The following is a 15,248-nucleotide window of genomic DNA, read 5'->3' as shown; positions in this document are numbered from 1 at the left end:
TACTAAGAACTCATAATGTCCATACCTGGTCCGAAAAGCAGTCTTTGGCACATCCGTTGCCCGTATTTTCAACTGATGATAACCAGATCTCAAATCGATTTTTGAGAAGGTACAAGCACCTTGTAACTGATCGAACAAATCATCGATGCGAGAAAGAGGATACTTGTTCTTAATAGTTACCTTATTCAGTTGTCTATAGTCTATTCACATCCGAAAAATTCCATCCTTCTTCTTCACAAACAAAACAGGAGCACCCCAAGGGGAAGAACTTGGTCTAATGAAGCCTTTGCCTAACAACTCTTGAAGTTGGGCCTTTAACTCCCTTAACTCAGCGGGAGCCATTCTATAAGGGGGTATGGAAATGGGGCGAGTACCCGACTCCAGATCAATGCAAAAGTCAATATCCCTATCAGGTGACATACCAGGAAGGTCTACAGGAAACATATCTAGAAACTCACGGACTAACGAAACCGCCTCAATTGAAGGTACTTGGGTAGTATCATCCCTGAGGTGTGCCAAGAAAGCTAAACACCCTTTACTAACCATTCTCTTAGCACGAAGAAAGGAGATGATACGAACTAGAGTGGAAGTGTAGTCACCCTCCCACACTAACGGATCTGTCCCAGGCTTGGCTAACGTTACAGTTTTAGCATTACAATCTAAGAATGCAAAATTTGGAGAAATCCAAGTCATACCCAGAATTACATCAAAATCAACCATTTCTAAGATAATCAAGTCTACATGAGTATTGCTCCCCACAAAAGTCACAAGACAAGACCTATACACCTTTTCAACTATCACAGACTCACCCACCGGAGTAGAAACACGAATAGGCATGTCAAGCAAATCACAATGTAAATCAAAACCAGTAGCAAATGAGGAAGATACATATGAAAATGTGGATCCAGGATCAAATAATACAGAAGCCATGCAATCACAAACCAAAAGATTACTTGTGATAATAACATCAGATGTCTCCGCTTCAGACCTCACAGGGAAAGCATAACAATGGGTCCTATCACCTGTCTGCCCGCTGCCCCTACCATGTTGCACTGCAGAAGTTCCAGTTTGCCCGCTACCCCGGTTGATTTGGTGACCTCCATTACCTTGGCCACCCCGTCCTCCAGAATAGCGGCCTCTTCCATGACCACCTCTACCTCTGACTATTGGGGGTCTGTAACTCTGTTTTGGACAATACCTCCTAATATGTCTAGTCTCCCCATATCCATAACACTCTCTGGGTTCAAGCATAGGTCTCTGTGAGAAAGACGGAGTCTGGGGATAACCTCTTAACTCAGAGAAGTGTTGACCGGTCTGCGGTGGACCCCCAGCTACAGCCTGTAGTAAAGACTGAATAGGTCGGGTTGGGTAACCTCCTGAACTCTGCCCTCTGGAGTAAGACCCACCAAACTCACCTCCCTTATGAAACTTCTTAGGTGTCGATGCTATGGTGAAGTCGTCTGACTTCACTCCCTCCACTTCTATCACAAAATCTACCACCTCCTGAAAGGATTTTGCTGCAGTAGCTACCTGTAAGGCTGGAATCTGCAAATCTGACCTCAATCCCTTCACAAACGGCGAATCCGCTCTTGTGGACTGAAGCAAAGCTGGGTGGCATACCTGGATAATGCACGAAACTTAGCCTCATAAGCAGTAACCGACATCCTGCCTTGCTCTAAGCTCAGGAACTCATCTCTCTTCCTATCACTCAAAGTCCGGGGTATATACTTCTCCATAAATAAGCTAGAGAATGATGCCCAAGTCATGGGTGGTTCCTGTACTGGTTGACACTCAACATACGATCACCACCACATTTTGGCATTTCCCTGAAACTGATAGGTTACAAACTCAACACTGAATCGTTCCACTATGCCCATCTTATGTAGAACCTCATGACAATCAACCAGAAAATCATAGGCATCCTCAGATTCAGCACCCTTGAAGACCGGAGGTTTCAATTTCAAGAACTTAGTGAAGAGTTCGTGCTGATCACTCGTCATTATAGGCCCTGTAGTCAATCGAGGAAACGTTTCTATTTCCAATAAGGCATCCATGCGGGGAGCCACAGCAGTTGCATGTTGTACTCCCGGAACCTGAGGTGCTGGTGCAGAAAACACTGGAGGCGTTTGGCCTTGATCGGATAACCCCCTAAGATAAGCGAGAACCTGGTTAATCATCTCTAGGGTAGGTTCGGGTGGTAATTCCTCATTCTGCACTTGTTCATTCTCCCCTTCCTCACCCTCTCTTAATACTTCCTTAGTCGGTGGAGGAGTCACCGCCCTAGTACTAGCTGGGCCAGGTGCTTGTCCTCTTCCTCTAGTGGACGTCCTCCCGCGACCTCTACCACGACCTCTTGCCACTGCTCCTCTTCGAGCTACAGCCCCAGTGGCTGGCTCAGACGCATGCTGTCTTGCCGGTGTTGGTGTTGGCGCGGTTGTTGCTCTAGTTCTAACCATCTGCCAAAATAGAGTGAAGATGGTCAGATACCAATTTGTATCACCTAGATACCAATTGGATCCAAGTAATAGCATGAAAGAAAGAAAGAATGCAATTTTCCTAAAGTCTTGTAGCCTCTCAAAAAAAAGTAAAGGCGTCCCCCTACCGTTCCTCAAGACGCTACTAGACTCGTTCTTGTGTAATGAGACCAACGAACCTAATGCTCTGATAACAAGTTTGTCACGACCCAAAACGAGCCGCGAGTGGCACCCACACTTACCATCCTATGTGAGCGAACCAACCAATCTAAACCCATACATTTCAACCATAATAAACAGAATATAATGCGGAAGGCTTAAAACTCATTAATGAAATCAATAAATAACTTCTAAAATTTAATACTTATTATTCCCAAAATCTGGAAGTCATCACCACAAGAACATTCTATCCTCAAATTACTAATCTAAGAGTATCTAGGAAGCTAAAATAAGTAAACAAATGGTCCATGTCCGAACTTCAAGGACATCAAGACATGAATGAGAGAGAATCCAGTCCGAGCTAGGAAAAATAGCTCACCCTGAAATCTGACGTGATGAAGACTGGCTAGAGTTGAGGACGAGTTGAAGACGATGGCACGTTTGCTGCACTCCACAAATAACAAAGAAGAAAATTACACGTAGGGGTCAGTACAAGGCAGAAGTACTGAGTAGGTATCATCGGCCAACTCAAAATAGAAAGCAATATATATCAGATAATAACATAAAATCGACTACCATACTCAACTGTTGATAACAACAAGTACCATAACCTTTGGACACAACCCAAGCACATCTATGAGGACTCAAGCCTCCACACCATACTCGTTTGGGCAAATAGGTTCTTTAAATTTGAGTATATTAACATAATTCAAGATTCATTCTCTTTATCATCCTGGTATCGGAAGGTGACACTCCGATCCCCTAAAGATTCATTCTCTTTAATATCCTGGTGTCGGAACGTGACACTCCGATTCCCTACTACTACGTGTCGGTTCGTGACACCCGATCCCTTAATTTCTTGTGTCGGTACGTGACACTCCGATCCCCTAATTCTACGTGTCGGTACGTGACACCAGATCCCCTAATCTCATTTTTTTATATTCATCAAGCCTTCTTTTATACCAAGGCATCATCATTAACAAAGTGGATTTAAGGTTTAAGATTCACATCCTCATCTTTCCAATCCATTACAATTACATAATCACATCATGCAAGCACACAATTAAGCATATAGAAGACTTTACAATACTACCCAATACATATCATTCGCTATCAAGAGTTTACTACGAAATAGCATAAACCATAACCTACCTCAACCGAAGGATCGTGATCAAGCAAGCTATCCCCCAAAACCTTTGCTTTCCTCTGCGTTCTTCTCTTTCCCTCACTCGTTTCTCTCTTCTTTCTTTTTAATTTTCTCTTTCCAATTCCCTTTGTTTTACCCTAATTACCATATAATTAAGTATAAAAGATGGTAAAAGTGACTCACTATTTATTTCAAGGTTATCTCCTTTAAACCCCAAGTAAATAAGTTATTAAACTTATCCCCTAATTCCATACAGTTTGTCATAAATAGTCCAAAACGCTCCTTAAAAACCTTTAACAGAAATCCGACCCAGTCAGGGTTACGCAGCTCATGACGGCCAGTCGTGCCTGCGACGGTCCGTTCTGCTGTTTCCGTCACAAAGTTAGAGTCGAATTCCTTAAAGAGTCTGTGACGGTCCGTCGTGCAAATGACGGTCCATCCTGCCATTCCGTCGTGAAGTTCAGAGAGTTGATCTCAGTACCCAAATTTCCAGGGTCTATGTGTTTTGGAACGAGACCCCCTCGACGGTCCGTCGTACCCATGGCGGTTCGTCGTGGGATCCGTTGACCCAGACAGCTATTACCAAAAATAAACTCTACTACTCAAACGACTACAGCCACCCACGATGTAGTAAAAGTATCCATTGTGAACCAAATCAATTTAGTACGGGCTTATGTGTTAAAAATTGTGAATGAAACTTATTTAGATGGAAATATTGGGCCGAGTAAATATTAGAGAGTTTTATTTGCAATTCAAGCTCAATTACCAATTGATTAAATATGACTAGCTAGTTGTTAACATAAGAGTTATGCATAACGTAAAGAAACTGTATGTTCCTCTCATCTTTTTTCTAGAGTTGAAACTTCTCAACTCCATTCTTATCTCTATCTTTTGTTACTTTTTCTTGTAATACAAAAATTTAGATGTTTTTATTATAATTTAACTATCAATACTTATATTGGTGTTTGAACATTTGTGTTGACAATTCAGGTTTGTTAAAGCAAATATATGAACTTAAAACATATTCGTAAAGATTCTTCGCATCTTTAATTAAGATTAAAAGATTGAAGTATATTTTGCTACATTTTTTGTATCTTTAATTAAGATCACAATCATTATAACAATAACAACTTTTAGTAGCAATAACATATACACATTAATAAAGAGTGTTAAAGATTTTATCGACATTAGTCAAGTGTCATTAAATCCAATATTGTTAAAGGCTTTAGAGACATATACAAAGAGTCTTAAATACCATGTCAAATCAAATCAGACAAACATACTGAAACCTAGTCTTAGAGTACAAATAAAGAAGTGTATAATGTCACTAGTAACACAAGTACATTAGTGAACTGAAAAAAGAACAATTACAAAAACAATTCTATTCATAAAAATCACATAAATAATCTTTCCAAAAGGAAAGCTTCAAATACATATATTATCACACAATACATAATACATTTTTAACATGCCTCGTGCTCATGGCATTTTAGGCACTTGAGGAATTTTCGGCTTTGACAAAGTTGGTAGTTTAGCCTTAGGATGACAGACATCTCGAGTTTTGATAAAGTTGGAACTCCGGGCTTTGGTAGAGAATTCGTAGCAGATTTGGAATTTCAGGAATTTAGGATTTGGTAAAGTTGGGATTTTTGGAAGCAATTAAGGCTTAGGAAGCTCGGGAATAGTTACTTCAAGAAGATGGCGCGCTTCAGCTTAAATTACATAGCAACTTGTTATTGACAAAGTGACATGTAATAACAAGAAAAAAGATTGATTCTGGTTGTAAGACATCGTTGAAGATTGATTGTCCTTTTAAGTTTCACTTTTGACAAGTTTATATAGATATGTGTATGTTGAAAATAGGAATTGAGAACTAAGTTTTTGTTGTGATAATTGGTAGAAAAAATTGTTTGTTAGGTCATATTTTAACCGGTAACATTCTAATTTTAATTTAGGCATAATACATAAACATGACTCTTAACTTAGCTTCAGTTGGCAACTCTGACTCTTAACTTTTGATGTGCACAATTAAAAATTTAAACTTGTATAAAATTGAACAAATTGGCATATTCGTCCTACATAGCACCCTACATGGAAATTTTGCGTCCTACATAGCATCGTGCGCGTATCATGCCATGTTTTAAAAACAACATTTTAGGGAGTACAAAGATAGAAAAGGTAAAATTGTAAAGCGATTCATCAAATTAAAAGTGATTACAATATGTAAAATCATAAATAAAAAATGACCAACTTATGGTTGATATCGGATTATAAGCACTTGAGTTATAAGTGTTTGCCAACTATATATTTAAGCTTTAAAAATATGCTTATGAACTAGTTTGAACCACTTAGAAACTTAACCTACTTAATATAAAAGTAGCATATTGGGTACTAGATATAACCAAAGACTCTCATTCCGTAATAATTGTGTGTAGTTAATTACAGACACACACCTAATTATGTATATGAAAAAAAATGAAATTTATAGTCTAAAGTCTAGACATATTTACATTGCTTGACTATAAAAGGGCAGAACTATTCATGTAATGATGAAGCACATATTTGTTATTATAACTTAGTCATATATCATAGAAAAAATGAGTCTTGAAGGTAAGTTGGTTTCTGAGATAAATATCAAATGTGATGGAGATGTGTTCCATGAAATAATTATGTACAAACCACATTATATGTGCAACATATGCCCTGATGAGATACAAAATGTGGATATTCATGAAGGTGATTTGGGTACTATTAGCTCTGTTAGGTTCTGGAAATTCACACATGGTACGTAAATCCATATTATATTAATTCATATCGGTTTTAGTTTGTCCAAATTCAGTCCAACTCAGTCAATCATTACTAAGCGAAAGTAGTATGAATTTAATTTTACTATATATATTTGTTTGTGTTGATGGGAAAGAGATGGTGGCAAAGGAAGTTATTGAAAAAATAGATGAAGAAAAGAAGTTGGTTAAAAAAATGATGATTGAAGGAGATATGTTAGAATATTATGAATCATTTTACCTCACTATTCATGTTGAGACAAAGGATGAAAACAACTTAGTTACTTGGATTTTGGAATATGAAAAGAAGAATGTACATGTGCCTGATCCACAAACTTTCATGGAATTGTGTATCAATATCACTAAAGATATTGAGAGTTACCACATCAAGTGATACATAAATACATATATGTACGTACTTGAAATAATATTATGTGGTGTGGTTAATGAGTTTGCTTTGAAATATCTAATATATATGTAGAGAAAATAAAGGGAGTGGATATTGATAAATAAAAATATATAAAAGTGTTATAAATAATTTGTGTTATAGTGAATGTCTAATTATGTGTAGTCCTTGTAGGATATGGTTAGCAATCCTACTTGGAGACCAAGTAGGGTTTTCCCTATAAATAAAGGGTTTTCCTTCATTGTAAATAAGATCATTGAAAGATCAATGAATCCTGAATATGCTTCAAGATGAATAAAAAATCTTTCTCTTTTCCCTACTTTATTCGTCTTCTAACTTCATATAGTTTCATAACACGTTATCAGTACGATTGTTCTATTCTTAAAGAATGATGAAGAAGACGGAAAAAATGCAAAAGAGATCTTGCATAAGTTATGCAATAAGGTTCTTATATCTTCAATGTATGATTTATCTTTATGTTATAACTATTTATGTAACAGATCTGGAGGTACCATCTAAAGTAAGTATTTAAAGAGACTTGTTGACTTTTTATACCTTCAATTTTAATCGACTGGAATAGAATTCTTTAATTTATTTTAATAATTAAATAAGCACAATTTAGTGAAAAGTATGTTTTCGACCTTTTTATGAGGTATGTCATCTATTAAGCTATATTTATTAACGACTAATGTTGATTATAATAAATCAATAATCTCAACTTTGTGAGTAATTATAGTGTACAATTATGTTAATTATCATCTAAGGTGATAAAATTACAATTATTTTGAAGGCTTGAGGTTGAGCCTCATAATGGGTAAGACGATAGATTTAAGTTTTATCGCACCAAAAGAATAAGACGATGCATTTATGTCCAATCGCATCAAGAGGGTAAGACATAAGAAGTCTTGATGCTTTGTGGTGAAAGATGTTGGATTCAAGTCCCTCATTTATTTATGGCATAAGACGTTGGGTTTGAGACTGAATGCACCATATTGATGATAAAATTAAAATTTACTCATAAAATAATAAATCAGAAATTTACTAAAGCAAAAGACACATGGCGTAGTAAACTTGGAATTTACGAGTACTACTAATTTTATTAGTTGGCATGAATAATTTGGTCATCTCAAAGATGTGCATACTAAGTAATGGACATACATTGAAAAACTAGAAGATTCTTCGAGAATTCTTTACGTTGCTTGTTCTCGTGATAAAGTTGATTGGATCAACTAAAGTTGGGACTAAATCCCTAAATTCTGAAAAGTATAAAAGGTGAATATGGGCCCGTTTACCTATCATGTGATATAATAAAAAGATGCATCAATAAGATAATGCCATGTGCGTTTGTTGTAGACTTGCAGTTTGACATTCGCAAATTGTGCAAGATGATTGAGCTAAAAGCACAACTTTCAAAATATGAAATCAAGATAATTCACCTTGATAATATTGATAAATATATAAGATGATGTGACACTAAATGTCACACATAGTGAATCATTATTTATGAAAATAAAGTTTCATGTGTTGATCTGAAATATGATATTACATACAAACGTAATTATATGAATCACACCAATAAGTTATGATCATTTTTATTATTAATTGGTTTATGGTCAGGGATCAAATAGTTTTCATCGGATAATTTTGATTTGCAAAATATGATTAATGGATATACTATGATGCACAAAGATAGATTCTCCAAAATATTGAGATATATGTTAGTTTGTCTAACGTAAGGGGGGAGATTAGAAGCAACACAAAAGTTGTAAATACTCCTATTGAATGTCCAATAGAGTCTATGACATGCATGAAGCATGATAGACTAATCAATTCTAAATAAAATAATCCTTGAAAAAGGGGGAGGATCAAATAATCAAAATGATCATAATAAGGATACAATGTGCTCTGGAGATCTTACGACATAACACTTTATAAAACCTCATGAGAGGGGTAGCTACCTAAAAATAATGAAGTGATGAGATCCTAATAAATTATGTCGTATTGTGAATCAATGCAAAATGATATATCGTTGACGGTATCTTTGATACAATATCACGCAATATTGTAAAAGATTATTATGATATAAATTCTACGACAATTAAAGCATGTTGGTGTAGAAATAATAATCAAGTGAAAAGTGGAATGGTGAATCTTGGTAAGCGTAAAATTTATTTAACTTGCAATCTAGGCACTGAAAGATGTCATACATCTAACACTAACGTTGTTACTTAACAAAATTGAGATGAAAATATCCGATCAGTTCAAAATTTAAAGCATATACAAGTTTTTGAAAAACTTATTTATCATTCTCATAAGGATTATATTGATTCAAAATGCATAGAGCATATACAAGTATTATTATGCAAGTTGACGACTATAATTAAAACTCTTGAAGAGTTTTCATAAGGCAATATATTACTTGCTTAAAGAAGTAGAAGTAAGGAACTTGCAGAAATTTTTGATCCTGAAGGAAAGATTCATAAAAGCAGATAGAAGAAAGCATATTTCATCAAGATTTTTCTACACTCATGAGCTCCCAAGAATGGTGATATCAACATGCAACATGTTTGTTCAAGTAACACTACGATTGATTTATCCACCAATTCTCTACCAACTACAACTTTCAGGAAGATGATGCTCAAGTTTTGAAAACGAAAATTCTAGTCTCAGAATTGATGTTGTCATTAGGGAGAGTTAATACGCCATGTACTCTTTTTCCCTGACAAAGTTTTGTCCCACTAGATTTTCCTTGTAAGGTTTTTAATGAGGCATTCATAATGTGTATTATTAGATATGTGTATTCTTTTTCCTTCACTAGATTTTTTTCTCACTGGTTTTTTCTAGTAAGGTTTTAACTATGCACATTATCTATGACATTCAAGGGGGAGTGTTATAAACAATTTGTGTTATAGTGAATGTCTAATTATGTGTAGTCCTTGTAGGATATGGTTAGGAATCCTACTTGGGGATCAAGTAAGGTTTTCCCTATAAATAGGGATAATGCCCAAGTACCCCCTCAACCTATGCCCGAAATCTCAAAGACACACTTATACTATACTAAGGTCCTATTACACCCCTTAACTTATTTTATTAATAATTTTTTACCCCTTTTTAACTTACGTGGCACTATCTTGTGGGTCCAACGATGGTTGATTTTTTTTTTCGAATTAGTGCCACGTAGGCTAAAAAGGGACAGAAAATTACATATAAAATAAGTTCAAGGGGGGTAATAGGACCTTAGTATAGTATAAGTGTGTCTCTGGGATTTTGGGCATAGGTTGAGGGGGTACTTGGGTATTTTCCCCTATAAATAAAGGGTTTTCCTTCATTGTAAATAAGATCATTGAAAGATCAATGAATCCTGAATATACTTCAAGATGAATAAAAAATCTTTATCTTTTCTCTACTTTATTCGTCTTCAAACTTCATATAGTTTAATAACAAAAAGCTCCTTCTAATACATATATGGTTGATTTCGAATTATAAGTACTTTTAGTATTTGTCAACTATATGATAAGCTTAAAAAATATGTTTATGAACTAGGTTGAACCACTTAGAAACTTTACCTAATACCTTTTCTTAATAGAAAAGTAGCTTATTGGATAATAATTGTGTGCAAGTACAATGCACACACCTAATTATGTATAGGCAAAGAAAATATGAAATTTACAGTCTAGAGTCTAGATATATTGACATTTTTACTTAATTATAAGAGGGTAGAGATACGCACTTATAATTAGTTAAGAGGAAATTGTTTGAAATATATTCGAATTCTAATCAAAATTGTTGTAACATAATAAACTTTGAAAATGATCTTTTTTTCCCCTACACTATTTAATAATGTATTTAAAACGTATATATGTGTCCACGTAGACATCATAAATATTACATAATTATAAATAGTAATATGTCCACGTGCGCACATATACATTTAAAATACACTATTAAATAGTGTATTGGTAAAAAGTCCTCTATAAAATTTGATACTGTAACAATAATTTTGTCCAAAATTAAAATATTTTTCAGAACTTTTTCCGAAAAATTAATGAATGGATTTATATAGTCAAAGCTTTAGAAAATAACTCAATGAATAGGCAATCCATCTTGTATGGCTATTGCTTCAGCACACAAATTAGTAGTGATAGGGATATGTAGTATTAGCACTGGCATGGACAAGGTCCCCTCTCCAATTCTATTACAAAACATGTCTATAATTGATCTCTAACGTAAAATTTCGTCCAAGAGATAGTATAGTATTTGGTTGTCTATATGAGGAAAAAATAATTCATGCATTACTAATATTATTTAATAACATTCGCAATATATATAAGCTAATATAATCATTACTAATAATATTGTGATATAAGCTAATATAATCTCAACATATATAAGCAAATATAATCATTGAATAGTTATTCTTATGAGATAATCGCCCCCTAATAATATTGTGATTTAATTTGGATAAATTGTCTATTTTAATTGAAAGAAAATACACATTAGAGGTGAGTTTCGAACTCGGGTCACTCAAGTCAAACATAACACTATTTACCACCAAGCTACTGATCATTTATAGTAAACTTACTCATGGTCAAATTGACTTAAAAGCTGGTTTTTGACTTATTTAGCTGTTTGGCAATTACTCAAAATAACTTATTTTAAGTTAAAAAGAACTTATTTTAAGCCAAAAGTTAAAAGCTGGGGTAGGGGTGTCTTTTTTTTTAGCTTATAAGCTGTTTTAAGTTGACCACATTTTTATCTTTTTGCCCTTAATATTTTTATAGAATCTCCAAATTACCCACATAACCCTAACATCTCTTTCTTCCATTTTTTCGTTTTCACGTTTGGCATAGTTGCTGCACTTCTTCCTATTCTTCCAATTTTAAGTGAAGATAAACCTTGAAGTAAGTTTTTTCGATTATTTTTTATTAGCTTTCTTCCTTTTCTCTCGATTGATGCCGATAATATGTTAAAAAATTAAAATCAGCTGAAAAAATTCTCGATCTATGCCGATAATGTTTTTTGATTTGCTTCATTTACTCACTTTTGGCGTGTGATTTGTCATACATATGATTTCTGAGATATTGTATTTCGTAACTGATTTATTTCTGAGATATTCTGTTTTTTAATTCGTTCTTTGATCTATTCAAATTATATATCTTTAAAATCTATAATAAGTTTATATTCTTTTATAAATAATTTGTGATGAGAAAGAAATATGTGAATGATGGCAAAATATAATTATTTATGGGTGTAAAATATAAATTAATTAACTTTTATTATGTTAACAGCTTTTAAGAGTATTTCAGACATTTTGATTTAAAAAGCTGTTTATCAGCACTTATTTGCCAAACACATCAACAACTTTTTTTTTAACTTCAACACTTTTATCCAAACGCATAACTGCTTATTTTAAAAATAAGTTTCAGCACTTTCAAAAGTATTTTTTTAAAACTGCTTTTATTAAACCCATCCAAACGGGTCCTAACTCATGTTTATTTACTTACAAACTTTAAGAATAACAAAATAATTTGCAACAATTATAGCCATATCCACCACAGGTTACTTTGTTATTTCAGGGTGTCGAAAATACTGTATGTATCAATATAAATTAAAACTGTACGTTTATATATAGTATAATTTTTCGACGAAAGGTGTCCAATTCAGGTGACTCAGTCCCTGCTTATAGACCAAAATATGAACATAATTCTGTTGATTTATTAATCTTTACTTAAGGATCCGATATAAAATATGTAAATGGTCTTTTTTCATTTAATTGCATAGATTTATCTTTAAAAGAATCAGTTTTTAATTTCTATCTTTTATTAGTTGATTATGTATTTTTGCCCCTATCTCTAATGTGGTCTCCACTTGTTACCCCAAAACAACGAAGCCAGGAGCCGAAGGAGGGACTTGAATCCTCAACCTCTTAAAAAATGAACTTATCCGTACCATGACTTAAGTTCTTTAACAACGCGAGACATGATTTATGAGATATTATGATCATCATAAAATTAAAAATGACCAAACTTATGACTTTGACTTAAAAACACTTTTGGTATTTACTAAATGTATGACAATCTTTAAAAAATGCTCATGAACAAAATAATTGTGTATATACATAGACACGCCTAATTATGTATAGGCAGAAAAAGTAAAAAAATGTATTATAATCTAGAGGTTAGAAATATTGACATTGTCTAACTATAAAAGGGAATAGTATCTCATGTAATGATTGAACCACACACTTTTTATTAGAACTTTGTGATATATAATATCATAGAAGAAAAATGAGCCTCCATTGAAAGTTAGTTTCTGAGATAGAAATTAAGTGTGATGGAGATATTTTTTATGAAGTATATAGGCACAGGCCACACCATATCTCCACCATTTCCCCTAATAACATACAAAATGTGGATGTTCATGAAGGTGAATGGGGCACAGTTGACTCTGTTATCTTTTGGAACTTCATTCATGGTAAACCTTTATTTTATTTGATTTTATATTTATCACAATATGTTTGGTTCATACATTCTTCAAATATATATATGATATCAATATTGTGTCAGAAATATCGTGGATTAATAAGCACATAATTACAAATAAAAAATATAAAGAAAAAAAATAACACAAGGATTTAACAAAATTCATCTAGGTCTAATTATTCAAGCAAAAACAGAATGTCTTCTGCTATAAAAAAAAAGAGCGTACAAATTAGTAGTCACAATCCTTCAAGGAAAATGTTCTTTCCATTATTCCTATAAGGAAAAAATATATTTCTTTTCCCAAATCTATTAGGATAACAAATCTCTTAAATTAATAGAGATTATGAGTTTCATAAAAATATATAAGAGAAAAAAATTCAAGTAATACTCTCTCTATCTAACAATAGTTGTCAAATATATTAAAAATAGATGTCTAATAAAACTTGTCCAATTTAGAAAATCAAGAGATTATTTACCTTTGGTATTAAATATTATTTATCATCTAACACATTTTTTAAAACAAAAATGTAATAAAGTCAAAGAATAATATAATAATATTATCTCTATTCTTTATTATTTATTGACTCAATCCATTTTTAATCCGTTGAAATTCAAACTAACTCACCCGTTCATTTAAAAGTGAAATTAATAGTATGAAATATTTACTATATTTAATTCGTTTTACAGATGGGAAAGAAGTGGTGGCAAAGGAGAAAGTGGAAGAAATAGATGAAGAAAAGAAGCTAATTAAAAAAAAAGATAATTGAAGGAGATATATTAGAGTATTACAAATCATTTTATATCACTTTTCATGTTGAGACAAAAGGTGAAAATAATTAGTTACTTTAATCATAGAATATGAAAAGAAAAATGCTAATGTGCCAGATCCACACACATTCATCGAATTACTCCTCAATGTAACCAAAGATATTGAGAATTACCACATTAAGTGATACATAAATATTATATACGAGGACTCTTTGAAAATATCGATAAGTATATGTCGAATTCTTTAAAATAATGTATTTTGAAAAAATCGATATGAATAAGATAACATTTCTGAATAATTGAAACAATGTATACCAAATGCTTGGATTTAAGTTGTTTTCTCAAAGTCTTGTAATAATATGTGTTGTTATTAGCGGGTGTGCTTTGAAATGTCTTGTAACAAAAATAAAATGAGCGGATATCTAATTTTTATAGATAAATAAAAAATAAAAGTTGTCATTTGATTTGCACTATAGTTTTTTTTTCTTTTTTTAGTTCTCTCTGTTGTCTCAAAGTCTTGTAATAATATGTGTTGTTATTAGCGGGTGTGCTTTGAAATGTCTTGTAACCAACAATAAAACGAGCGGATGTCACGACCCAAAAATGGACGTGATGGCACTCGTCTTATCCCACCAAGACAAGTCAGCCTAAAACTCAACCATTACAATAAGTGCGGAAATAAAATATAAGTAACTTAATAAAAACACCAAAACTTGGTAGTCACGTGTACAAGCCTCTAAAATATTACAATTGATTCAAATGAAAACTCAAGTCTCAAATGAACTTGTTTCTAGAATAGAACAAGATCATAATTAAGGAGAAAAAAGTCTGCTGAGATGGAAACAACTACCTCACAAATCTCTAAGAAGCCTGAGAAAAGAAAAGAATGACAAGTACAACAAAAATCCAGGCTCATAACCTACAAAAAAATTTGTAGAAGCAAGGGGTGAGTACCAAACCACATGATACTCAGCAAGTAAACCTCTAAACACAGGCTAAGGGGATGAAATACGGGTACTCCTACCACCC

At 33.3% G+C, this 15,248-nt stretch overlaps 1 long non-coding RNA gene across 1 annotated transcript; it reads left to right on the top strand.

The window, feature by feature from the left end:
- Positions 1 to 13,113: 13,113 nt before the first annotated feature.
- Positions 13,114 to 14,688, top strand: LOC101252885 (uncharacterized). Its single transcript, XR_741691.4, has 2 exons — positions 13,114 to 13,443; positions 14,139 to 14,688. It is a non-coding gene; the product is annotated as an uncharacterized lncRNA (long non-coding RNA).
- Positions 14,689 to 15,248: the final 560 nt, after the last annotated feature.

The sequence above is a fragment of the Solanum lycopersicum genome, chromosome 5 (assembly GCF_036512215.1).
Source record: "Solanum lycopersicum chromosome 5, SLM_r2.1".
NCBI lineage: Eukaryota > Viridiplantae > Streptophyta > Magnoliopsida > Solanales > Solanaceae > Solanum > Solanum lycopersicum.
The sequence above is the reverse complement of the archived record's forward strand: the minus strand, read 5'-3'. Positions and strand labels throughout refer to the sequence as shown.